Source organism: Petaurus breviceps, unplaced genomic scaffold (assembly GCF_028583685.1).
Source record: "Petaurus breviceps papuanus isolate PSGF00001 unplaced genomic scaffold, PetGlider_PUasm1.0 90639, whole genome shotgun sequence".
NCBI lineage: Eukaryota > Metazoa > Chordata > Mammalia > Diprotodontia > Petauridae > Petaurus > Petaurus breviceps.
Window position 1 is genome coordinate 1,778,524 of NW_027187296.1, and position 23,486 is coordinate 1,802,009.

The 23,486-nt window shown below is 38.4% G+C and overlaps 2 long non-coding RNA genes across 3 annotated transcripts in view; both read left to right on the top strand.

Moving 5' to 3' along the window:
• Positions 1–15,041, top strand: part of LOC138143411 (uncharacterized) — a 73,128-nt gene extending 58,087 nt beyond the window's left edge. Inside the window, exons 3-4 of the long non-coding RNA XR_011163694.1 lie at positions 10,882–11,140; positions 14,427–15,041. This is a non-coding gene — a long non-coding RNA (uncharacterized lncRNA). The remainder of the gene's footprint in view (positions 1–10,881; positions 11,141–14,426) is intronic.
• The window catches only part of LOC138143409 (uncharacterized), a 304,779-nt gene that overhangs the window by 170,678 nt on the left and 110,615 nt on the right, over positions 1–23,486 (top strand). The window lies entirely within an intron of this gene.

Consider the following 23,486-nt stretch of genomic DNA (forward strand, 5'->3'; position numbering starts at 1 on the left):
AAGGTTCTCCTTTTAGAATACTTAGGTCTATGCCTTGGGAGACACAGTAAAAAGCTTTATTTTCCACTCATCTGGACTAAATTAGTAGTTGCTGTTAGTGACTAGGTGAGTGATTAATTCCAAGACAGGTTTCAAAATTATATGTTACATGTATAGCATTTTGGAAGGAGTTAAAAAAAGAAATCCAGAAACTGAAATAAAAGTGTAGGGTCATGTTCCTATCATTATATGCATGCATGCATTCATTCATTCATTCAGTAAATATTTTCTGATACCATCATAATTGTCATACTAGGACTTGGATAAGCAGGTCAGGCCAGGATAGGCCAGGAATGAGTGTCTACCTCTGGCAAGATATGGTTAAGGCTAAGATAGAAAAGTGCAAGCAATTATGATAGGTCTCTTCAGGAGAGGGTCATATATAGGGGTGCAGGAAGAAAGAATAATAATAACAGTTACAGCTATAATATATATATATATATATATAAATAATAATAACTTATGTAACATTTTTAGATTTACAGAGATTTCTTCACAACCCCATGAAGAAGGGAGTATGAGAATAACCATTACCATTTTAGAGATGCAGAAACTAAGGTTTATGCCCAGAGTTATGCAACTAGTTCTAGAGCTCAGATCTGAACTCAGGTCTTCTGACTCAAAATTTACAGTATGTACTCTTGTACCACACTGCCTTTGAGACAGAAAGACTGGCCAACAAAAGGATCAGGGGCTCAGAAAAGAAAGTCTTAGTCTCCAGGGATCACACTCTAAGTAAGAAGTCTGGGTAAAAGGCTCCTAAAGAAGGAATATCATTTGTTATTGAGAACTTATGAGGCAAGAGGAGAATGGCTACCTGGGTTCTTGAAGGTAAAACCAAGGCCATGGGGCCAAACTAGATAGAGAACACAAGAAAGGAAGACGCACTTTCTTTTATGCTTCCTGCCCAAAGGCAGAACAGATTTCAGGGTGTGAGTTGGATTGAGCTCTAAGAGGAGATAATTAGGAAGATTTATCTTGTGGGAGAACATGGGAGCTGAGAGCCAGGTAGTTCCTCCATGTACGCCTTTTTACCAGGGGAATTTCCTCATCCTTCTTTTGTACCATGATCGTTGAGTGGACTTTATGCTTAGATTGAGCTCATTCTCACCAGGTTCCATTTTACCAGATACTATGGGGCTTCAGCATGTGGAAAGCATTTAGGAGACTCCTTTTCAGTGTCCAGAAGATAGAGGATCATAAAATAAGGGCATCAAGGCCAATCTTAGCATGGAGGAAATGGAGGCTCAGTGAGAGACGAAGTAACTGGCCTCAGGTCACATGGGTGGTAAGTGGCCAAGCAATACTTCAGACTTGGCTCCTCGGACTCCAAAGTGAGTACTTGCTCTTCTATGGCACAGCTGCCTCTTACTGTTCCACGTGAACCAATATGGCAGGACAGTTAAGGGGCCTTAGCAGCTGAGGCCCAAGGATTAGAGCTAGCTTTATCCTGAACTAGATGTATTTCACCTCGGGGAAGTCCCTCAGCCATCTGTAAAGTGTTTGGATTGGATTACATTCAAGGTCTCCTCCAGCTCTTAAATTCCATGACTGGGATTATCATGGAAATTAGACTCCATTATTGAATCAGAAATATAGAATAGAGTTGATGCAATGGGTGTGTTATATTCACTGCTTTTACCACATAGAGGTACTCAGTATCTTCTTCACAATCATTTGGAGGGCCAGTTGAGTCTTGAATGTTAATGGATCCCTTTTATGGATAAAGCTTCTGTGGACTAACCATGATAAGTGAGCAGAGCTAACTAGTCCAGAATGCATGGCATTTGTCCCAGGGTATTGAAAGTTCTGGGAATGTGCTTAATCGGGGGTGGCATGCTGCTTCTTCCCCAGGGTTGTACACTTTTCTCCTATGCTTCCTTCTCAGGGGATTGAAATTCATTGCCTTGAGGTACCTCACAAGCTCATGCCACGGCACAGTATAATTATCTCTTGGACATCTCCACCCAACTTTCCATTACTTGGTACCCTTCTTTTAGGGACCATCTCTCTCCCCAAAACACTCAGGAGGTAGGCGTGATGCTGGGACCACTCCTCCCAGTGTGATGGCACCAGTCAAACTGATGTCAGTCTCCCCATCCCCTTACCCTCCACCCCCAATGTTTTTGCCCCAGGTGAAAATATTTCTAGTCCTGGTTTCATAATTGAATTGTGGCAGAGGCAGCAACAAGTATAATATCTTGGTGAGTGAAATTCACTTTGAACCAGATTCAGGAATGCAATGACTGATGATGACTACAAATCTGCCTCATCAGAATCTTTCACCTTCTTAGGGTCAGTCTCATCTTTGGGGTTGAACATGGAATACACAGGGGAAAATTATGTAAGCCATTTTAAATAATAGTATCAGGGTATGGATGAGAAACTATGCTTTGTTATTGCTTTCTGACAATTTAGCCTTGGACCCATGGATGACAGCATCTTAGGTCTTGACGTAGCAGTTCTGTAAGCCACATGTCCACCTTGGTGGAATGCCTGCTCATACAGTGCCCCTGAGCATCTGTATGCCATGTAATATTAACAAAGATAACTGCTAGCATTGATATAATGCTTTATGTTTCCCATCTGGCTACTTTTCTGGACTTTGTTTTCTTCAGAAACTCATCTTTCTGCAAGATGAAAGCAACTTGAAAACTCACACCTCCTCAGCATCCCCTGCCTGCCCTTGGGCCCCTCTTTCTCCATGGTTGTCAAGGGTGGGAGGTAGAGATCTGAGAGCTCCTCCATGATCCTTTTCCACTTAAGGATGGCACCCAGTGAATTCTCCTCATTATTCCCCATCTGGCTATTTTCCTAGACTTCATTATCTCTAGAAACTCATCATTCTACAAGATGAAATAAGCTCATAAAATCAGACTTCCTCAGATCATTTCCCACCCTGACTGCAAAGGTTATCCCATAGGTAACCTTTCCCCTCCCCTCTACTTTTTAGGTTTTTCTATATATTATCTCCCCCATTAGATTGTGAGCTCTTTGGGGAATGGGAACTGTCTTATACATTTCTTTGTGTTCTCAGCACTTAATATGGCAAATCGTAGGCTCTTGATAAATGTTTATTAACTCTGACATATATGATCTCTTTGTTCAGTAGACAAACTTGACAGGCTCCCAAAGAATATGGTTGTAGGAGAAGAGACTGAGATTCTAGACTCAAGTGAAAGGGAACTACTGGAGAAGAGAATAGGGTATCAATATGTGGGTAGGAAGCAGCTTTTATCTCTCTTTCTCACTGTCAGTCATATAACTCCATCCAAATATAATCTATAATACCTGTAGGTCAAGATCTCCCATGTTCCTGGTCAGGTCCTGACGTCACATTAGGCCTTCAATGGTGTGGTGAGCTAAGCCCAACCCAGGCTGGTATCTTCACAGTTTGGGTCCCATATTGGAATGGAATTAGATACTCAGAGGTCATTCTGCAGTTAACAAAAGGAAGTCTATTTAGCCAAAGTATAGAAAGGATGTTCAATAAGGATCTAGCACTCAGTTTGCCCCCTCCTCCTTTCTTCCATATTAAGGAATCTGGTCAGTAGGATAGGGTGCGGTGACTCACACCGCCTTGGGACATCCATCAAATCTGAAGGGGCCTGGCTCTGTGTGGGTGGAACTTCTATACCAGGGGTGGGGAACCTGTGTCCTGAGGCCATACCTTTGGACTGAGTCCAAGTTTTACAAGGCAAATCCTTTTATTAAGGGCATTTGTTCTGTGAAGTTTGGATTCAGTCAAAGGGCTAAATTTGAGGACCTAGAGAGCCACATGTGGCCTTGAGGCTATAAGTTCCCCACCGCTACTCTGGACCACCGGAAATCATCAGTATAGTCACTGTCCACCAGAAAGCTTTGCCAATGGAGACTTGGCTCGAATCCTTCAAGGTATTTGTTCCTCATATGTATCTGGGCTCAGAAGGAGGGCCACGTAGATATACCAGAGTTAATTTTGGTTGAATATAAGGGAAAGCATGGGTATAAGTCATGTCAGAGCTGTTGTTCACAAGCAGAGCAGGATGCCCTGAGCAAGATCTTCCAAGTGAAGGCTGTGTGATCACTTGCCAGGAATGTTGTTGAAGGGATGCTGATTCTGGAGTTTCCTTCCCACTCTGAAATCCTGTGGTTGTAGGATTCAGTGATTTGTTTTTCCATTGATCACAGATGATGGATGGGCCTTAGTCTTATGGTAGAGAAAGAGGGTACATCTAGATGGAATAGGAGGAGGAGATGAAGAGATGGTTCTTCCAGAAACCTTCTGGAAAGGGAAAAACTTGGTCAATCAATTATCTATTTTGAATAGGTGATCCCTACAGACTACTCTGAATTTTCCCCTGAAATAATGGACTCAAGCAGCTCCTTTGGCACCTATGGTCCTATTTAAAAGGGCTTTCAGGCTGCAGGAAGTTATGTAATGCAAACTCCCGGTGTTGGGATGTTTAAGTTTGTTCCAAAAGTCTATGATTTTCTTCCGTGCCTTAATGGTCATTTGTTGAATTCTCTTCTGGAATCACATTCAACACAGAGACAAGAGTTTTCCTTTGTCCTCATCTCCTATAATAAAGAAGCCATCTTTTATAGAATTTGCCTGATAAAATGAGGACCTTTTGATAATGCATAATCTTAGTAATGTACATTTAATATTGTCACCTCCTATGGGTAATAAAATTTGCTTTAGAAACTTGTCTTGAACTATTTTAAGACATGAAATTCATGTTACTTTTTTTTTTTTCCAATTTTACTGTAAAAGGAAGTGTTGAATCTTCCAATTAAAAAAAAAAAAGCTCTAGGATGGGGGTGAAAGATAAGCTAGGTGTCACAGTGGATAGAGACCTGGGTGTGGAGTCAGGAAGACCTGAGTTCAAATCCAACTTTACTTACTAGATGTGTGAACCTAAATAAGTCACTTAACCTCTCTTTGCCTCAATTTCCAATACTATAAAATGGGGAAATATAATTTATCACACAGGGTTGTTGTGAGGATCGAATGAAATATTTGTAAAGTACTTAGCATGGGGCCTGGCATATAGTATGTGTTATAGGAATACTTATTCCCCTCCCCTTTGGCATTAGACAGACAAAACCCAAAGTCTAGAATAGGGAGTATACTTGTAGGGAACCAGTATTCCAATGGTTCTGTGATCTCATTACATGGGTGTTTCTTCCCATGAGGCAGACCACAACTCCTCCCTGCCCAACCATCCTGTGCAACGTTTGTCCGTGTGCACATATATTTAAATTCCCATATATAACACCTGCTTTACCATCATGCAAAGTTGGGAAGAGAAAGGAAATGGCATCCATGTTCTCTCACTCACTCTAAAGATAGATGATGGTCATCAGTTGATCATGAGGGAACGACAACAGTTCCTTTACTCATAGAGAAAATATACCCAATGACTTGAGCCAGAAAAAGAAGCTCATCTCATTGCACCCCTCCCCCTTCTCCACACACCATTTTGCAGGGAAGGCTGAGATATTTCTTTTTAAATCATGGCATTTATACTGGTTTTATGTGCAGTGAGTGCAGCAAGAAAGGTGGATAAGTAACTTGTTACCTGGGAACAGAACAAGGATTCTTTCATAAATGAATGTCAATGAGCTATAATTTTCTGCTGGAGCAGAATTTCTACACCTGACAGTATCCTTAATATACTTTAATTAAGAGGTTAATCTGTTGTAGAAATTGCTTTTCTCTGAAGCCACCTGAAATCAATTTAAACTCAATTACAAGTGGTTAGCCATTGTTTATGTGGTTAAAGATTAGAGAATACATTTTTGCTTGTTAGGAGCCATCAGAGCAGATTTTGAATGTCATGATCAGAGGCGACTCTGAATGGCTGAGTGCACTTTAATGGGCATAGAGAAGCCATTAGAAAATGCAATCAGTCATATTTGATGACTTGACCTTGGGACTCAGATAGAAAGGGGTCTAATCGTGCCTGTCCCATAAGTGCCACTAGGATTGCTCTGCTGAAATTAATTGATCATTACGAGCTTTCTGAGAGCCTAATACACCCTATTTGATGGAATATAAATTGCAAAAATAATCTGTAAATTATATAACAAGCTTCAGAATACATTCACCCTCTCTCAGCCTCTTTAGCATAGATTAAATCTGACAGCTAGTTTCAAAATCATCAAAATTGTTAAACTCTCCCAGTAGTTTGGAAATGGAGGAGTTTTACAAAGAAGTGGGTGTGTGTGTGTGTGTGTGGGGGGGGACTTATTGCATGGCATGTGCCCAGTATGTAAATTTGAATCATAATCCATTTTCTATCCCTAAAATAGAGAGATGAAAAGAGGTCTGAAAAGGTTTTTGGTGCTTGAATACATTATTTTATTCAATTGCTTGGTGAAGTACTTAGCCACTATTAAAAATTTGGATGCCTGTCAGAGGCAGGGAAGCTATTGAGAATCCTTGCCACTTCAATGCTGAGTATAAGAAAGGATTACAAGCCTTTAACAAGACTGCCAGCCTGCTAATAGGATTGCTACTATAGCAATTGCAATGATACCCTTGTGGCAGTGGACTCTCCTCTAGTTATTGGTGTGATAAAGGTCTTTTAAGGTGTCAAAGTGTTGAAGCAGAGGACCTGTTTATATGCCTTTTCCCCTGAGATTGTAGGTTCATAGGTTTAGAATTGGAAGGAACAACAGAGGCTTTCTGGTCCAGGAGTTCTTAATCTGAGATCTATGAGTTAATTTTTTCTTAATATTCTGATAACCACATGTCAATATCATTAGTTTTTTTTGAAATTCTATATGCTCTGTTTTTAGTCATTTAGCAACAGTCATTATCAGAAGAATTCCATAGTCTGCCTAAAGGGGCCATGACACCAAAAAGGTAAAGAGCCCCTATTCTAGTCCAGTTCCCATCATTTAACAGACAAGGAAATTGAAGCGCAAAGAAGACAAATATTTTGCCCAAAGTCATACAGGTAGTGAGTAGCCAAAATAAGATTTGGCCCATGTCTTTTGACTTTTTCTACTTTGCCACACTTAAGTGTTCACACTTGGAGACCTTTGGGCTGAAGTTACAGGAGAGCTTCCTTCATAGTTCTCCACCTTTGTTGATTGAGAATGCCTCATTTTCGGATGTAGATAATCTAGCGTTTTAGGATACTGGATATGATATCAGTAGAGCACCTAGCAGGTGCTATCAAGCAGGAAATCTCCTAGCATTGACTAGGTGATGGACATTGTGTCTGCCATATTTTCAGGAAGACACTCATCTAGACCATCTTTGACATTGTGGATTGATCATGACAATGTTGCAGTCTGTGTTGTCCCAGTATTATATGGGCTCATGAAACAATGAAGACAGTTATTAAAAGAATTATCCTATGTACTGATACTTTTCAGTCTTCTAAGTCTCTTGGGGATCTGTCCCCTAATTGTTGGGTCAAATAAAGCCATGTGTTTCTTTCTGATTAAAATAATGGCTGAAAACCACATTTTATATATTGGAACTTTGGTGGGTGATCAGATTCAAGTTAAACCCTTTCCAGTACTGGGACTGAGTCACTTCCCATGATGCTCCACAGAATTTCTGATGGAGCTATTTCTAGGAACTGAGGGATCCCAACTGATGACATCAGGGAATCAAGATAGGGCTGAAACTCCACTGTCAAAAATATCAGCTCTTACTGTACTCCTCCTGGAAAAGTGAAGCAAGTACATGTTATTGCTACTTACTTAAACACACTTCACCTTTTTGCACATTGGACCCAAAAGCTCCTTTAAGGCAGGCACTGCTTTTGTTTTTCTCTTTGTCTGTGTCTTGTGCAGAGTAGGTGCTTCAAAATATTTGTGAGATAAATATTCTGGTTAAATATGAAAAACAGATGTACTTCATATTTCTAGTCTTTAGAGATAAGAAATCATCTGAAGAATTTTTTTTTTAAAGTAGAACCAAAAATAATTCTCTTAAAACATTCCCATTAACTCTTTCCTGTAGTTCGACATGAATAAAGGGCATGGATTAACTCACATCATCTTTGTACCATTGAACAATCAATATTCCTTTGTCTAAACTCCCTTCATCCCCATCCAACACAATGGCCCTCATCATATGCCAGGATAAGAAGCCCTAGAAAACACCCCCAACAACAAACAACACAGGATAGAACAGCCAGAATGGACCTTATAACAGCAACTTATTTCTACCATCATTTACAATTCAGTTCAACTTAGCTAAACAAATGTTTATGAAGGGCCTGTTCTGGGTAGGAGAGGGGCAGCTATGTGATATAAAAGATAGAACGCTGGATCTCCAGTCAAATCTGGCCCTAGACACTTATTAGCTCTGTGATTCTGGGCAAACCACTTCAACTCTGTTTTCTTTAGTTTCCCTATCTGTAAAAATAAGGATAATAATAGTACCTACATCCCAGGGTTGTTGTAAAGACCAAATGCGATAATAATTTTAATACACTTTGCATAGTACATGCTCTATAAATGTTAGTCTCTCTCTCTCAACACACACACATTACATAAAATAAATATATAAATTAAATAGAATAAATATAAAACATAAATTATTGTTAGCAACTTGGTATAATGGATAAAGGGTTCAGTGAGGAACTTGTAGGTTCAAGGGGACCCTCTGCTAAGTACTAGCTGTTTGACACTGGGCAAGTCACCTAACTGCCATCTGTCTCAGTTTCCTCATATGTAAAATGGGGATAATAATAGCTCCTACCTCCCAGGGTTGTTTCAGGGATTAAATAAGTTAATATCATAAAGTATTTAGCATAGTGCCTGGAACACAGTACAAGCTACATAAATGCTAGCTATTATTATCATCATTATTATTATATTACATTATATTTATTATATCATATCATCATCATCATCAGACAATTTGGTATGATGAATAAAGAATCTAGTCAGGAAGCCCTGGGTTCAAAGGCCCCCTCTGACAAGTACTGGCTGTGTGACCCTAGGTAGGTCACTTAGCCTCTTAATTTTCTAGGAAATTCTCTAAAACTATATGATTCAGAGAAAGTACAGTTTTGCATTTGTAAAAGAAGTTCCTTATTAGGAATGTCCTATACTGATAAAATCATAGGTGCAGAAGAAAAAAAGTATGGATTGCTCTGAAAGGTTCTGGGATTTCCAAGACAAAAAAAAAAATGAAACAGTACTGGCCCTCAGGGAGCTTATATTCTAGTGAGGAAAATAGCAGAAATCAAATAAGTAAATAGAAATAAAGTAATTTGGGCAGGGACAGGTTTAAGGGCAAGAGAGAGCTCAAAAGTTTGAGAATTGGGAAAGACCTGGGTCAGGAGGAGGCACCACTTGAACTGATCTGTGAAGGGAGCTAGCAATTCCCAGAGGAGCAGTGTTCCAGCTATGAGGGACAGTATGTACCAAAAAAGGCATAGTGGCAAGAGACACCAAATTGTGAGTAGGTCATTTTGGTTAGAAAAGAGGGTGTCTGAAGGGGAGCAATGTGAAATTATGTGGGTGGATCCTGATTGTGAAAGACTTGTAAAAACTGAACAAAATAATTTGCATTTTATCCTAGAGGCAATAGACTCAACCTTTTAGGCAGGGGAATAACAGCTACCTCAGCCCTCAGCTTTAGGAATTCAGTTATGAGAAGACAGACTGGAATTTCAAAGCCTTTCCCACAATAACCCTATGAATTAGGTAGTGCAAATGTCTTTATCTCCATTTTACAGATGAAGAAACTGTGGCTCAGAGGGTAGGTGACTTACCCATGCAAATCTCTTCAATGCTCTGGACTTCTTTCTCCTCTGTAAAATGAGAAGTTTGGGTTAAAAGACATTCCAGCTCTATGTCTATGATTCTGTGATCTAAAAAATGAGGGGCATTGACTAGCTCTCTTGGGTACCTTTTAGCTAGGGGTATTCAAGTCAACTTGAACTGGGTCTGCAAAACCTGATTGTTAAATTTTCAACATGAGCATTTATGCCTCAGAAATTATTAAACATGACAAATCAGGGCTTGATTTATTGTTTTGTTGATTTTCTAGACTTAAAAAAGTGTTGGAGAAATGTTAACAATGCAGGTTAAATTTAAAAGTATGACATGCACACTTTTTTTTTTTGAAAACTGGTTATTAAACATTTACTAGCATATTCCATGAATTCAGTACTAAATCCTAAGATTTTGAAGCCTCTACAGTCAATGGATAGTGTCTACAATTCTACCACTAGAACTTCATCCCTTTAAGAAGTTCATATTTATTAAAATGCAAAACTTCCTGGCAGGGTTAACACTTTAAGATGAGAACAATCTAATGATAACATCATCATTTGTAATGATTGGTCATCATTATGATCAATAAGAAGGAGCCAATTAACAAAATATAAATTATAATAACCTTGGAAAGAAAGCAATGCTATTGTTTAGTTCATGATAAAAAAAAAAGGCAAGGGGACACAAGGCATAATTTCTCATGCCTCTTGGATTTGGGGAGCAGGAATTTAAAAGAATTCAGACAAAAAATAGATCTTTGTCCTTTGTTAAAGTTAACACTCAAATGCTGAAGGGGCTGTGAGAAAATAGTCATGCTAATGTACTGTTAGTAAAACTGTGAACTAGTCAAATTATTCTGGAAAAAAATTTAGAATTATGCTCCAAAAGTTAATAACAGTGAATGCCCTTTGACTCCCCAATACCATTTCTATGCCATTATCCCAAAAAGATGAAAGACAGAGGAAAAGGTTCTATATGTATAAAAACATGTATAATAATTCTTTGTGTGATGGTAAAGATCAAGATACCAAGGCAGTGTCCATCAATTGGGGAATGGTGGAACAAATTGCAGTGTATGAATGTAATATGATACTTTTGTTCTTTAAGAAATAAAGAAAAAGATGGTTTCAAGGAAACTTGAGAAGAATAATATGCACTGATGCAGAGAGAAGTGAACAAAACCAGAAGAATTATGCTACAACATCAGTATTGGAAAAATGAAAAATTCTGAATGATTTAAGATCCCTAATCAACTGAGTAATCAGCCATCAATCCAGAAAACTGATAAAGAAGAGCATTGCCATCCTCATGAAAGAGATAATGGTCTAATATGCAGAAGAGACATACTTTTTTGGATGTGGTCCAGGTGGGAGTTTATTTTGCTTGCCTAAGCTTGTATTAGTTGCAGGGTTTCTATCTTCCTTCCTTCCTTCCTTCCTTCCTTCCTTCCTTCCTTCCTTCCTTATTTATAGGTTGGGGGAAGTTTGAAGGAGAAAAAAGTAAATGCTTTCTAATTAAAACATTTAAAAAAAAATTAGAGTCAGGAGATCTAGATTTTAGTCTTTGTGTGGTTATTGGTATGACTATGGGCAGATCACCTCCCCTCTCTGGACGTGTTTCCTCACCTATTGGATCATTAAATTGAATCATATGATTTCTTCTTTTTTTTTGCTTTTTTTTGGAGGGGCAATTGAGGTTAAATGACTTGCCCAAGGTCACGTGGCTAGTTTTTTGTGTTAAGTGTCTGAGGCCCTATTTGCACTCAGGTCCTCCTGACTCTAGGGCTGCTGCTCTATTTACCATACCACCTAGCCACCCTGAATCAAATGATTTCTAAGGTCATTTCCAGCTCTATTTTGATAATAACTTTATATTTCACTTAGGGAGAATGCAAGATACAGTGGAAAGAATGCTGGATTTGGATCAGAAGTTCTGATTTCAAATCTCCACTATCTCATTTACAATCTCTGTCTCTCTGGGCCTCAGTTTTCACGTTTAAAACAAAGAGAGGAATAGATTAGATGACCTCTATGGTCCCTTATATCTCTGAATCCATGATAGTCTAATTAAAATTTCATTTAGTCCTTGTAGTAAATTGCATCATCCATGCCAACTTAGTTAGGATATGCTTATGGTTTGCCATATTTTGGATGACCAAAATGCCCCTGGGTCAGTGTTGTTAAATTCAATCCAGTAAAAATTGCACTCCAGAGAAGGGTGGTGTTTGGGTTATATCATCATCAAAATCCATTAAGATGATGATTCAACTCATTAACGTCAACCCAGGAGGTCAAGTTGAATACTTCAGTTAATGATTGACCTCAGAAACAAGTCAAAGGCCATGGAATCAATAACTCCAGTGTAAGTCAGTTACAATAGTTAGCATTACCTCTGAATCATTCAAGAGAGACCTCAGGTATTTGGCTAGACCAACAATATACATACATGCCCACAAAATTCACTTACAGGTTAAGGGAACTACCCACTAAGGAGATAATGACCATTGATTTAGTCACACACACAAAAGGTTTCCTTTCTGTATGAAATATTCAGACAAGCACAGCCATTTGCTTTGTATTTTGACAGTTATCCCCAGCTATATTTCCCTAGAAATAGCAATCATACTATGTCATATTAAAACGCCTAGGTCAGCCAAATCGTCTGGCATAGAATTCTTGGGCTGAACAGCATTCACCAAGAAAATAGGTCATCTACTTGTCCTCTTGTATTCTTTTGTTCATTCAATGGGCACTTAAGCCAAGTTCTGTTGACAGGATGAAATGTGGCTTACGCTGCATACAGATGTGATGTTAGGTTTGGATACTATGTTGAAATACTTGGAATGTTTTATTTTTTTTTTAAAGAGAGATTCCCTGTAGTTTAGATATGACTTTAGGATCTGGAGAAGACAAAATTATGTCTAGTAATAGCATCTGGTGCTGTGTTGCTGAAAGAGCTAGTGCTTGATAAATGTTTTATTTTCAATGAACAAAGCTTTGGGCAAGATCCTGGTCAAATATTTGGGGTTAGGTGAGAGGTCCACTTTTAAGACACAGAGGGACAATGCCTGTGGGCCAGGAGAAATTATCAAAAGACTCCCTCAAGAACTTGGTCAATTTCAATTGCCTCTGGCCATGCTACAAATTGACCTCATTTTTGTTTGTCCTTTGACTTGGACAATCTAACCCATTTCTCTCTCTCTCTCTCTCTCTCTCTCTCTCTCTCTCTCTCTCTCTCTCTCTCTCTCTCTCTCTCTCTCTCACACACACACACACACACACACACACACTTTTTTCTGGTCTTCAGAACTGTTTATATTGCTCCCAGCAACTCTTTTGCATCATTGGCAAAGAATCTCTCCTCTTGCTCACTCCACTCATCATCTACTGGTGGTACAGTAGATAAACTGCTCTGCCTAGAGTCAGGAAGACCTGAATTCAAATTTGGCCTCAGACCCTTACTAGCTATGTGACCTGGGACAGTCACTTAATCACTATTTGCTTCAGTTTCCTCAGCTGGGGATAATAATAGCATATACCTTGAAGGATTGTTGTGAGGACTGATTTGACAACTTTGTAAAGTGCTTAGCACAGTGCCTGCCATGTGGTAGAAGCTAAAAAATGATTATTCTCTCCTTCCCCCAGTTCCACAGAACCACTTTTGGTATTGTTCCATGAATTCTTCTGCATAAAACTATCAAACACTCCTTCATCACTGTCCCAGTCCTTCTTAAACCCCACAATGATCCTAGGTATCGTCAGGCTACATTTGGAATCCATCAAACCCTAAATTTAGGTCTGGAAAAATTGTCTCATACTCATTAAACATAGCACCAAACAAGTAGATTGTTGTAAGAAAACAAATGGATGTGTTAATAGAGCCAATGTCATACTTTAACCAGGTAACTCTTTAAGAAATCAGTATCCTTCACTTAACCCCAACTGCCCTACCTTCCCTCTCCAAAAAAAAAGGAAATCAGTATCCTAGTCTCTCAAGGAAACCTCTCACATCACAAATAGACCCTCGATCGGGAGTGGGGAACTTGCAGTCTCGAGGCCACATGTAGCCTTCCAGGTCCTTGGGTGCAGCCTTTTGACTGAGTCCAAGTTTTACAGAACAAATCCTTTTATGGAGGAGATTTTTTCTGTGAAGTTTGGATTCAATCAAAGGGCCACACTTGAGGACCTAGAGGTTCACATGTGGCCTCAAGGCCACAGGTTATCCACCTCTGCCCTAGATAGGTGCCTGACAGGCAGTTAAAGAAACAATACTCACCTTCCTACACCAGACTATCCCCCCCACCCATTCCAATAAAAACAAGAATAAAACAAAACACACACACACACAATTAGGCTGCCAGCTGCCATCAGGAGAAAGGTAACACTGAGTTACCAGGTAGTCTCATAAAAAGAGAGGGTAAGAGTAAAACCACATGAATCTTAATAGGCTATTATCAAAAAGTCTGGGTGAGAAAAATCATTCAATCCAGTAAATTGACTGATTTACTCAGAAAGCTGAAAGCAAACAGCCCCACCAAGAAGAGAATTTCAAAAGTCATACATGCTTTGGAACTACTCATCTAATATTGTTTGCTGGTTTCACATGGAGTGGGAAAGATGATTCCAGAAAAACTGTTTCTCCCTTTATACTAGAGGTTTCCTGGTTAGAAGACAGATGACAGAACATTCTTTCTCTACGTTTGTCAACAATGCACTTACTTCTCAGACCATTCTGGCAATGATGACAAAAAAGGAGTCAGTGTGAGAATTCTGTGAGATACTGTCCTGTTTAAGACTTGTTTTCCATGCTGCTTTTTTATTTATAAAAGTACATACCATATAATACATGGGACCTGTTGAGAATTAGGGTTTCCCTAGGTATTGGTTTTAAGGGATATTTTGATACAAAAACTGAACTCTACCAAGAATTCCCACTATAAATGATTCAATGAATCTTTAAATAAGCCTAAATAATGATCTAAATTTTTTTTAAACCAAAAAGGTGAAAAAATTAGTGAACTAGCTTAAACTAAAACTAAATCTACATATTAAAAAATAACGTATAAAATCAACTGAGAATACTTTTGTAATCAACAAATATATGGAGTTGGAATGGGAACAAGATCTTGGTGAATTAGGCAAAGTTTGAAAGGTATAATCCCCTTCCCTCACCTGACCCCTTGTACGAGCCACAGCATTCATTTTTTTTTCCTGTGTTATTTTACCCCAGAGTCTTCTAGCTGTCACTGTAACATGTTATACTTATTACAAAATACATACCACTTGCAAAACAGAAAAGAATTCTATGGTATGGGTTTATGCTAATTTATATTAAAGAAAGTGATGTTAAAATGTCTCCTTTTATTTCATCTTGTCAATGGCCTTTTATTTTTTTGGTTCCTGATCCTGGTTTGGGAGGTGGTCCCTGATTTTCCCTGGCTCACATTTAGGAGTGCTGGAAAGACTACTGAGGCCTCAGAAGTCATTGAGTCCTACTTACATCCAAGAGTGAATATTCCCTATAATATTACCAACAAGTGGTACTCAAGCCTTGACTTGGACACTTCCAGGAATGGGAGACAGTCCATTCCACTTTCAGGTTGCTCCAACTATGAAAAAGTTTTACCTTATAGCAAGCTTATATCTACAGTTTGTCCCCATTCCTCCTACTTTGACTTCTAAAGTGCAGAATTAGGGGTGGCCAGGTGGCTCAGTGAGTAAGAGCACCGGCTCCAGTGTCAGGATGACCAGGGGATCAAATCTGGGCTCAGATACTTAGCACCACACCCAGAAATAACTGGCCTGTAACCTTGAGCAAGTTACTTAACCCCGATTGCTTTAAAAAAAAAAATGCATAATTGGTTAGGTGCTTAGAAATCAGAAGTGTAAAATACCTTGCCCCCACATCACATGCAGCCCCCAACATTCCTGTGTGCCCTGGAGCAGATTAAAATATAATTGGAAAATATCTAACAAAATAAATAAATAAGATATATAAATATGTGTGGTTTTCAAAGTCAGAATATGGCCCGTAGGGGTTAGTATGCATGGCTTAGTGGCCCCTTTTTCTATTTGAGTTTGATGCTACTGATCTAAACCAACCTACTACATGTAGATCATCCACAGGCTAAAATCTTGAGATTAAAATTCTGATGCCCTCTTCTAGAGAAGGAATATCTTGTCCCTGGTCGGACAATTCATCTAGTCTACCCATTTGTGGGAACACCTGGGGTGTCATTCAATGTGGTCTGATAAAAAACTATTTTTCCCTGCTTTTACATTCCCAGGGAAATCTTTTTTGCCAAAATCTAAAGAAATAAAGACTATGGTTTATATTTATTTAGGAATTTTACTACATTTTAAGCTGTTTAAAGATATGGTCCCCAGAAACACATTCCATTTAAAATTCTGACCCATTTCAGCATGTATTTATCGAGTGTGCACTATTTGCCAATAGCAATGTGAAATGCAGTGGGGAATTAAAAAAAATATGTCAGTGCTGCACTGTTGACATGCCTCTTGACAGTTTTGACAGATAGTAAATGCAGAACTGTATCCATTTGGCAAGACGTGCATTTTTGTATACAAGAACACATAGAGGGGAGAGCCAGCGAAAAACACAAGGTAGAGAAAGCATAAGCATACAGGTTCAAGATGAAAGAAGAAAAAAAGAAAGAAGAAGAAAGTCATAGCATAAAATAGATTCCTGTCAGTTATCACTCTCTGACCTTTGTCAAGGCACTTACTGTTATGATAATCAGGAAGTTCCTTCCTGCTGGTTATATGCTTTTTTTACCTGTTACCTCTGGTTCAGTGGGACAGGCTTTAATTCATTAGAACTCATGTTGTATTCCACAGTTAGTATATTCATAAGACAATGTGAACTAAAGACCTCTTCAGGGTTTGGAAACCATATACATACACACACACACACACACACACACACACATATATATCACTTGAAATGTTCCCATTTAAATGTAGGTTCACAAAAGTGAATATTGTCAGTGTATTTTGGAGAGAATGAGGACCCTTGAAAGAGGGCTCATTGCCATATGTCTATTTACAGGTTATTAGGAAGAGGTCAGGGAGTTAGTCGATGTTAGATAACAAAGGATAACTGTCATTGGTGAAACCTGGCTCCCCTCTAGGCCTGGTGAAATCTTGTCTAATGTGTCTTCAAATTTATACTTAACACATATCCCTTAGCAGAGAGGTCTACTGTCTTTCCAAGGCATATATCCAAAACATTACAGGAAAAAAACCCAAGACTTGGCATAACTGATGATTCATACATACCTTTGATGATTCATGGCAACACAAATGATACCATCAAAAAGAACCTAGCAAACATGACTAAAAATCACGAGGTCTTGGGTAAGAAATTCAGTAAGGACACTAGAGGTGTCCAGAAATAGCCAGAAGTTTTTTTCTTTCCTGCTGCCCTTTGTAGGCAAGGACTTTTGGAGAGAAGAGAAAGCCTGGGAAGTAAATTATGGGTTAAGTACATAGTGTCTAGGAATAAGATTTGGATTTCTGGGTTGTGGATTAAATATAGGAATGCAGGGATCTTGGTTAGCAATGGAATGTGTCAAATAGTGATCAGTAAAATTTATTTGCCTGGAATCTTGCAAATCTAATCAAAAGGACTTTAAACTGAAAAGGGGGATAGATGGGAAGAAAACTTATTGTTATCTATAAATTTAGATAACAAAAAAAATAGCTACAGCATTAGAAAAAAAATAGTAATAGAGATAACCTAAAATTCACAGGTAAGAAGATCTGAGAAAGAAGCCATCATTAAGACCCACAGCCTCAAATTTCGATGTTTTGCTGTTGTTATTTAGTTACTCAGTTGTGTTCAACTTTTTGTGACCCTGTGTGGGGGTTTCTTGGCAAAGATGCTAGAGTGGCTTGCCATTTCTTTCTTCACCAGATTAAGGCAAACAGAGGTTAAGTTACTTGCCCAGAGTCACACGGTTAGTAGGCATCTGAGGCTGGATTTAAACTCAGGTCTTCCAGACTCCAGGTCCAGTTCTCTGAGCTCCACTGAACCACTTAGCTGCCCCTTATAAATGTCTATATATTGTTACTTAAAGGCTGGGATTTATGCAAGGTAACTCAAGATCCTAATACAAAAAGTCAAATTTGACTTTAACACTTCAAAGAAATAATAAACTTATTTTGATTTGGCCAAAAAATGCATAACTGTAATAATGGGTAGAAATTGTAAAAAGGCACATTCAGACAAGATTTATTTACATTCAGAGCTATCTCCAATGAGACCTGCCTTTGGAGTTAATGCAAAACTTACTGATAGAGGTCTTAAAACAAGGACTATGGGAAGACCTGACTGAAATGCTATAGTAGACTCCCCTGTTCTGATCCAGGTGGAATGAAATGATCTCTAGAAGTTCCTTTCAACCCTCTAATTCCGGGCAGAAAACCCCCCCAAAGGGGGTACCCACTTCAAGAATAACACACTCAAGTAATGAGAAAATAATAAAGTATATGATACTTATTTTAGATATAACAGTAGTTCAGAGGAAAGGGAAATCAACATTAGTTGGAGTAGTCAGAGAAGTCAAGGAATGTAGAGTTAAATCTAATGAAATAAAATTTAACAGCAATAAATGAAAAGATTCACACTTAGGTTCAAGAAATCAATTCCAGAAGCACCTGAGTGGCATGGTTTAGCTAGGTCAAGAAAATGGCTGTACTTAAGATAGAGCTTGAGCTGGTCATTGGTAGGAGGTAGGTAGGTAAGTGAAATACAGAAGAAAGAAGGTTTCAGGATGAGAGTGGGGGTGGAGTAGGGGGAGACAGAGTGACAAAATGCACTAAGGTAGAGATGAGTATGGCATAGTGGGCAGCCATGATTTGACCTTTCTAGACTGGAAGTGTCATTTTAGGGAATGGTGGTAATTATGTTAGTTGTGTATTGTTTGAACAGGTTATAGAGGCTTTGAAAGGTAGGCAAGGGAATTTAGATATTGCAGGTTTTTAAACAGGATTGAAACATTGCAAAACTTTGTTTTAGAAAGAGTAATTTGGTACTGGTATGCAGAATGGATTAGAGGGTTCAGATTGGGGGGTAGAGGTGAAGCCATTTTTCCATTATAACTGCTTGCCAACTAGGCAATTCTTTATCTACAACTGAAAATCCTTGGAAGAATAAATGTCTTCTTTTTTCTACAAACCATGGCAAAATATTGTGTCTCATCAAGATAGGGGGCAGGGGAGAGGTGGGCAATCACACTGGGTAAAAAGTAAGCCTCAAACTCTGTATATTCTGGATACAAACTTTCATTCCAAAGTTTGCAAGAAGGTTGTTTTGGCCTGGGATGTGTTTAGATAGATCCCTTTGGTGCAGAAAAAAACGTCCCTGGAATGTGTAAAAGAAAAGTCAGCTCTATGTCACTTCCCTATTCATTTCTGCACACTTTCAGAGACTACACCTGAGCAAAAGAAAGCAGAAGTCAACATATGAAAAGATCAGGTCATCTTGTCCTGAAACATCACCGGAGGTCAGCCTAACGTCAATTGAAAAAGTTGATAGCCATTCATTCCTCTTTGTGCTGTGGCCAAATAACAACCTTTCATTGTTGCTTCCTGTTATTGTTTTTCTCCTAACATTTGAGCCAATCATTTGTTTGAGCTGGCTGAATCCTTCATGTAAGTTAGGTACCTTTATTTCTCTGTGTTGTTTAGGCTCTGAGGTAAGATCTATGTCATAGGCAATGGGAGTCTTCTCTCCTCCCCTTGTTTTTTCAACAGAGTTTAGATTTGGCCTCTACCCATAGCCATATGATACTCTTCTTCCTCTTGAGGAATTGAGGGCTTCAGATTTGGAGTCAAGATTGAATGGATTCCAATCTATTAAGCCTTTTTAGGAAGACAAAGCAGCTTCTAAAATTCACTATGAAGGTCAATTTGCTTTAGAAATAGTTGCTAGATTCTAAAGTTCCTGTGAAATCCCCCCAATAATTCCATTTTAAAATGCTAATCCCAATAGGAAAAATCTAACCAAGCAGAAAATGAAGTTTATCTGGATTTAAGAATGAACAGAGATTGGACTCTCCTAGAATTAATAAGCACAGATCTGCTTAAAAGTACACTCTAACCCAAAGATACTGATTCAGTTATTTATTTTCAAGATAGAGAGATCAGCAAAGACTTGATTATAGATAGTTCTTAAAAAAAATTTTTTTTTTACCCTCAAAAGAGTCATGTTGCCCAGACAGGCTGACACACAGTAAAACAACAGGCGCATCAACAATTATTTCTTTCTCTCTAAAAATAATATTCCTTCTTTTTAGCTTTTCAGCAACTAGATTAAATGCAAGTTCCAAATGCAGCTCACCTGGCCCAGTTTGAGGATGCCACTGATTGGCCTCTCTTTGTGCTCAAATATAGAAAAAGGTAGATCTAGAAATCATTAACAGAATATTTCTGTAGAGCTTCCTGCTGAAATTTCTGGCTAGCCCAGAGTCTTTTAAAGCCAGTTTCCCACTGAGGCAAAGGGGGTAGTGTTGGAGTTTTAAAATAAATTTTCACAAAACCCCTAATCATTATTCTCTTTTAAGCACCCAAGTCTTTCAAGATTGGGAAAGACACATAGGCAGTTGGAAACTGTACCTTAGAATTAGAAAGGCACATTTCTTTCATTTTCAGGTAGTTCTGCCAATAGAATCCTATTTTGTCTTTAAAATTCTTACTATAATTTTCATCTATCAATTAATCCATTATATTCACATCAGTAAGGGAGAAGACCCATTCATCTCCAGACCCTTAATGGAAGATAAAGACTGACAATAAACTGGTATAACCATTCCTTGGTTTGGTGATAGATTTGTTTCAAATGTTTCATTGTAAGTTCACAGTACTTTACAACACCACATGTTTTATATGCAAAGTATGTAGAGAGTGTCTACATGGTAGAAGCTGATCAATTCTGTGGGAAAAAAAATCAGTTCAAACTGTCAGTTTGGATCACATGGAGATGAAACATATGGCTGACAGGCTGAATTTTAAAAATTGAATTATGCAGTTAGTTTTTGTCACATAATCTCAGTCATATTAATACAAGAAAAACTTGTACAAGGCTGGATTTTGATTTCTGTGGAAACTTTATTTTTAAAATAGAGTTTTGGTGTCTTTTATATTTATGTTGCCTGGATTTTTACCTTTATACCTCCCCCAACTTGAGAACCATCTGCTGAAACAAAGAAATTTGAAGAAGAAGAAGGCAGAGGAGGAAAAGGAGAAGGAGGAGGAGGAGGAGGAAGAAGAGAAATAGAAAGAAGAAAAAAGAAAAGAGAAAGAAAAGAAAAACAGATCAATACATAGAAAAAAAGGATGATATATATTTATTTATTTACACACATATTTATTTATTTATACACACATATTGTTCCATATGCTTCCCTCCTTCCAACTTCTGCAAAGGAATTGGGTGAGATATCTTCTCATATCCTTTCTTTGGGGTAGAGGAGGCAAACTTTTTTCTTTTTTACTAAAATTTTGTGACATTTGGTTTTGATTATTTTGTGGTCTGATGCATGCTAGGTGATTAATAAATCCTAATTGATTAATTAATCAGCACCTACTTCCCTACTGGTTTATACTTCTATATTTCTATGGCTATACGATCTCATCTAGGTGGATACTGCCTCCAATAACACAGATTATAAACCCTAAATATTTGTCCATCCTGTACAATTCCCATCTATGTTTTTCCACGGATATTACATAGAGGCTGGGAATGATGTAGGGTAGGGAGGAACTCAAAGTACATGGTATTTTTTCTAGATTTAATATTTTACAGATACCAGTAGAGCCTGTATGATTTATAATATTTCCTAGTTCTTTCTTGTAACCAGCTCTTCTTTCCCCAATCATCTATCCTGATGATGATTTCTTTTATGCCATTTCTTTTGCTAAATTCTTCACTGGCGATACGCTGCAGCCCAATGAAGACCACCGTTCATCCCTCCATTGCCCTTTTGGCAAACTCAGCTTTATGTTTTTGAAGACTGTGACAATCATATGATCATAGATTTAGATCTAGAAGGGACCTTAGGAGTCACCTTGTCCAACTAATTCTATTTTACATTTGAGGAAACTGTGAGTTTGAGATGATAATGGTTTGCCCAAGGTCACAGATGTAGTTAACATCAGGATTCAAACCCATTTCCTCTCTGATTCAAAATTCAGCTCTAATTATACAGTGCCATCTTACTTCCCCAACTTTCCATGCTTTGCTTGCTTTGCTCAGTTTCTCCACCGGCAAAATCGAGATAGCTCCTTCCAGAGTTGCAATGAGGATATTATAAGATAATATTTGTAGTGTTTGCAGACCTCAAAGTGCTATATAAAGGCCAGCTGTGGTGATGAGGAGGAGTAAGAAAAAGGGGAGTAATGTATAAGACTGGTGTAAGCATTTTAAGCCCTGAAGATTCTTCTCCTAATTCCCATTTCATTGACAAGTTGCATACCAAGAGCTAAGCTGACCACATGTCCTTCCAGGGTTCTAAGGATACTCTTGAAGACTCAGGGCACATTTCTCTATTTCCATTATTTTCATGACTGTACTTCCCCTCCTCTACAACATTATCAGTTGAGAATAATTTGGTCATCAAACTTAAAATAAATTTTAGAAAGGGGTACTTACTAAGGTGGTACATTAAAAACAGTTGGCACAAAATATCCTCCTTAGAAGTTGGTGCCAGACTCTTCAATACATACACGCAGAGCTGAAGTTGAAAGTAGTCTCAAGTGTACAGAGTGGTAGTGGGGTACTTATTAATGCGGTACTCAAGAAGTTGCTAGTAAATCTGTTTCCATCTAGTCTTGACTACCAATGCAGACACTACTACAAGCTTCTGGGATACCATTTAAGACCCCAATGGGATGATGAAATGTTCAGAACTTTCTAGACCCTTTGAAACTTGCAAAGCAGTGCTCTGGAGAGAGAGACAGAGAGAGACAGAGAGAGAGAGACAGAGAGAGAGAGAGAGAGACAGAGAGAGAGACAGAGAGACAGAGAGACAGAGAGAGAGAGAGAGAGAGAGACAGAGACAGAGACAGAGAGACAGAGACAGAGAGAGAGATCTCATCAAAGTTAATTCTGAGGCCTTTCCTTCTTCCCATCCTTGCAAGGCCCTACTCCCTCAGTACAGTGCTAAAAAGCCACACTTGTTCCAATTTTGGGAGCTACATCTCTTCTCAATGCACTTAAAATTTTACAGATGATTCCTGATAAGGGTAAATTTTCTTCAGACTATTTAAACAAACTTTCTGTCTGGTGTTATTTCACTTGGAGCCATTAACTTTCAGTGTAAGGTCTTTTGATTGATCGATTCTTTTCACTTCCTGAAAAGTATTGGAATTAAAATGTTGTGGGGAAGTTTCAATCCCACCCTTATACTGACAAGATAGGAAGTGGTGAATTCTTCTTGTTTTTTCCTTACCTGCCACAGATGGTCAAATTTAAAGGCCTTGTTTTCTAGACACTTTTCATGTCCATGGCAAGACAACTTATTTGGATTATCTCCCCAAGTAAGCTTTTATAGTACAGAATTGAGAAGGATTTATTTTCACCTGAGAATCAGATTTGGAGAAAGTACATTCACCCAAAAACAAATGGAGTCAGGGGTTGCATTTCTCTTTCTTTCTTTCTTTCTTTCTTTCTTTCTTTCTTTCTTTCTTTCT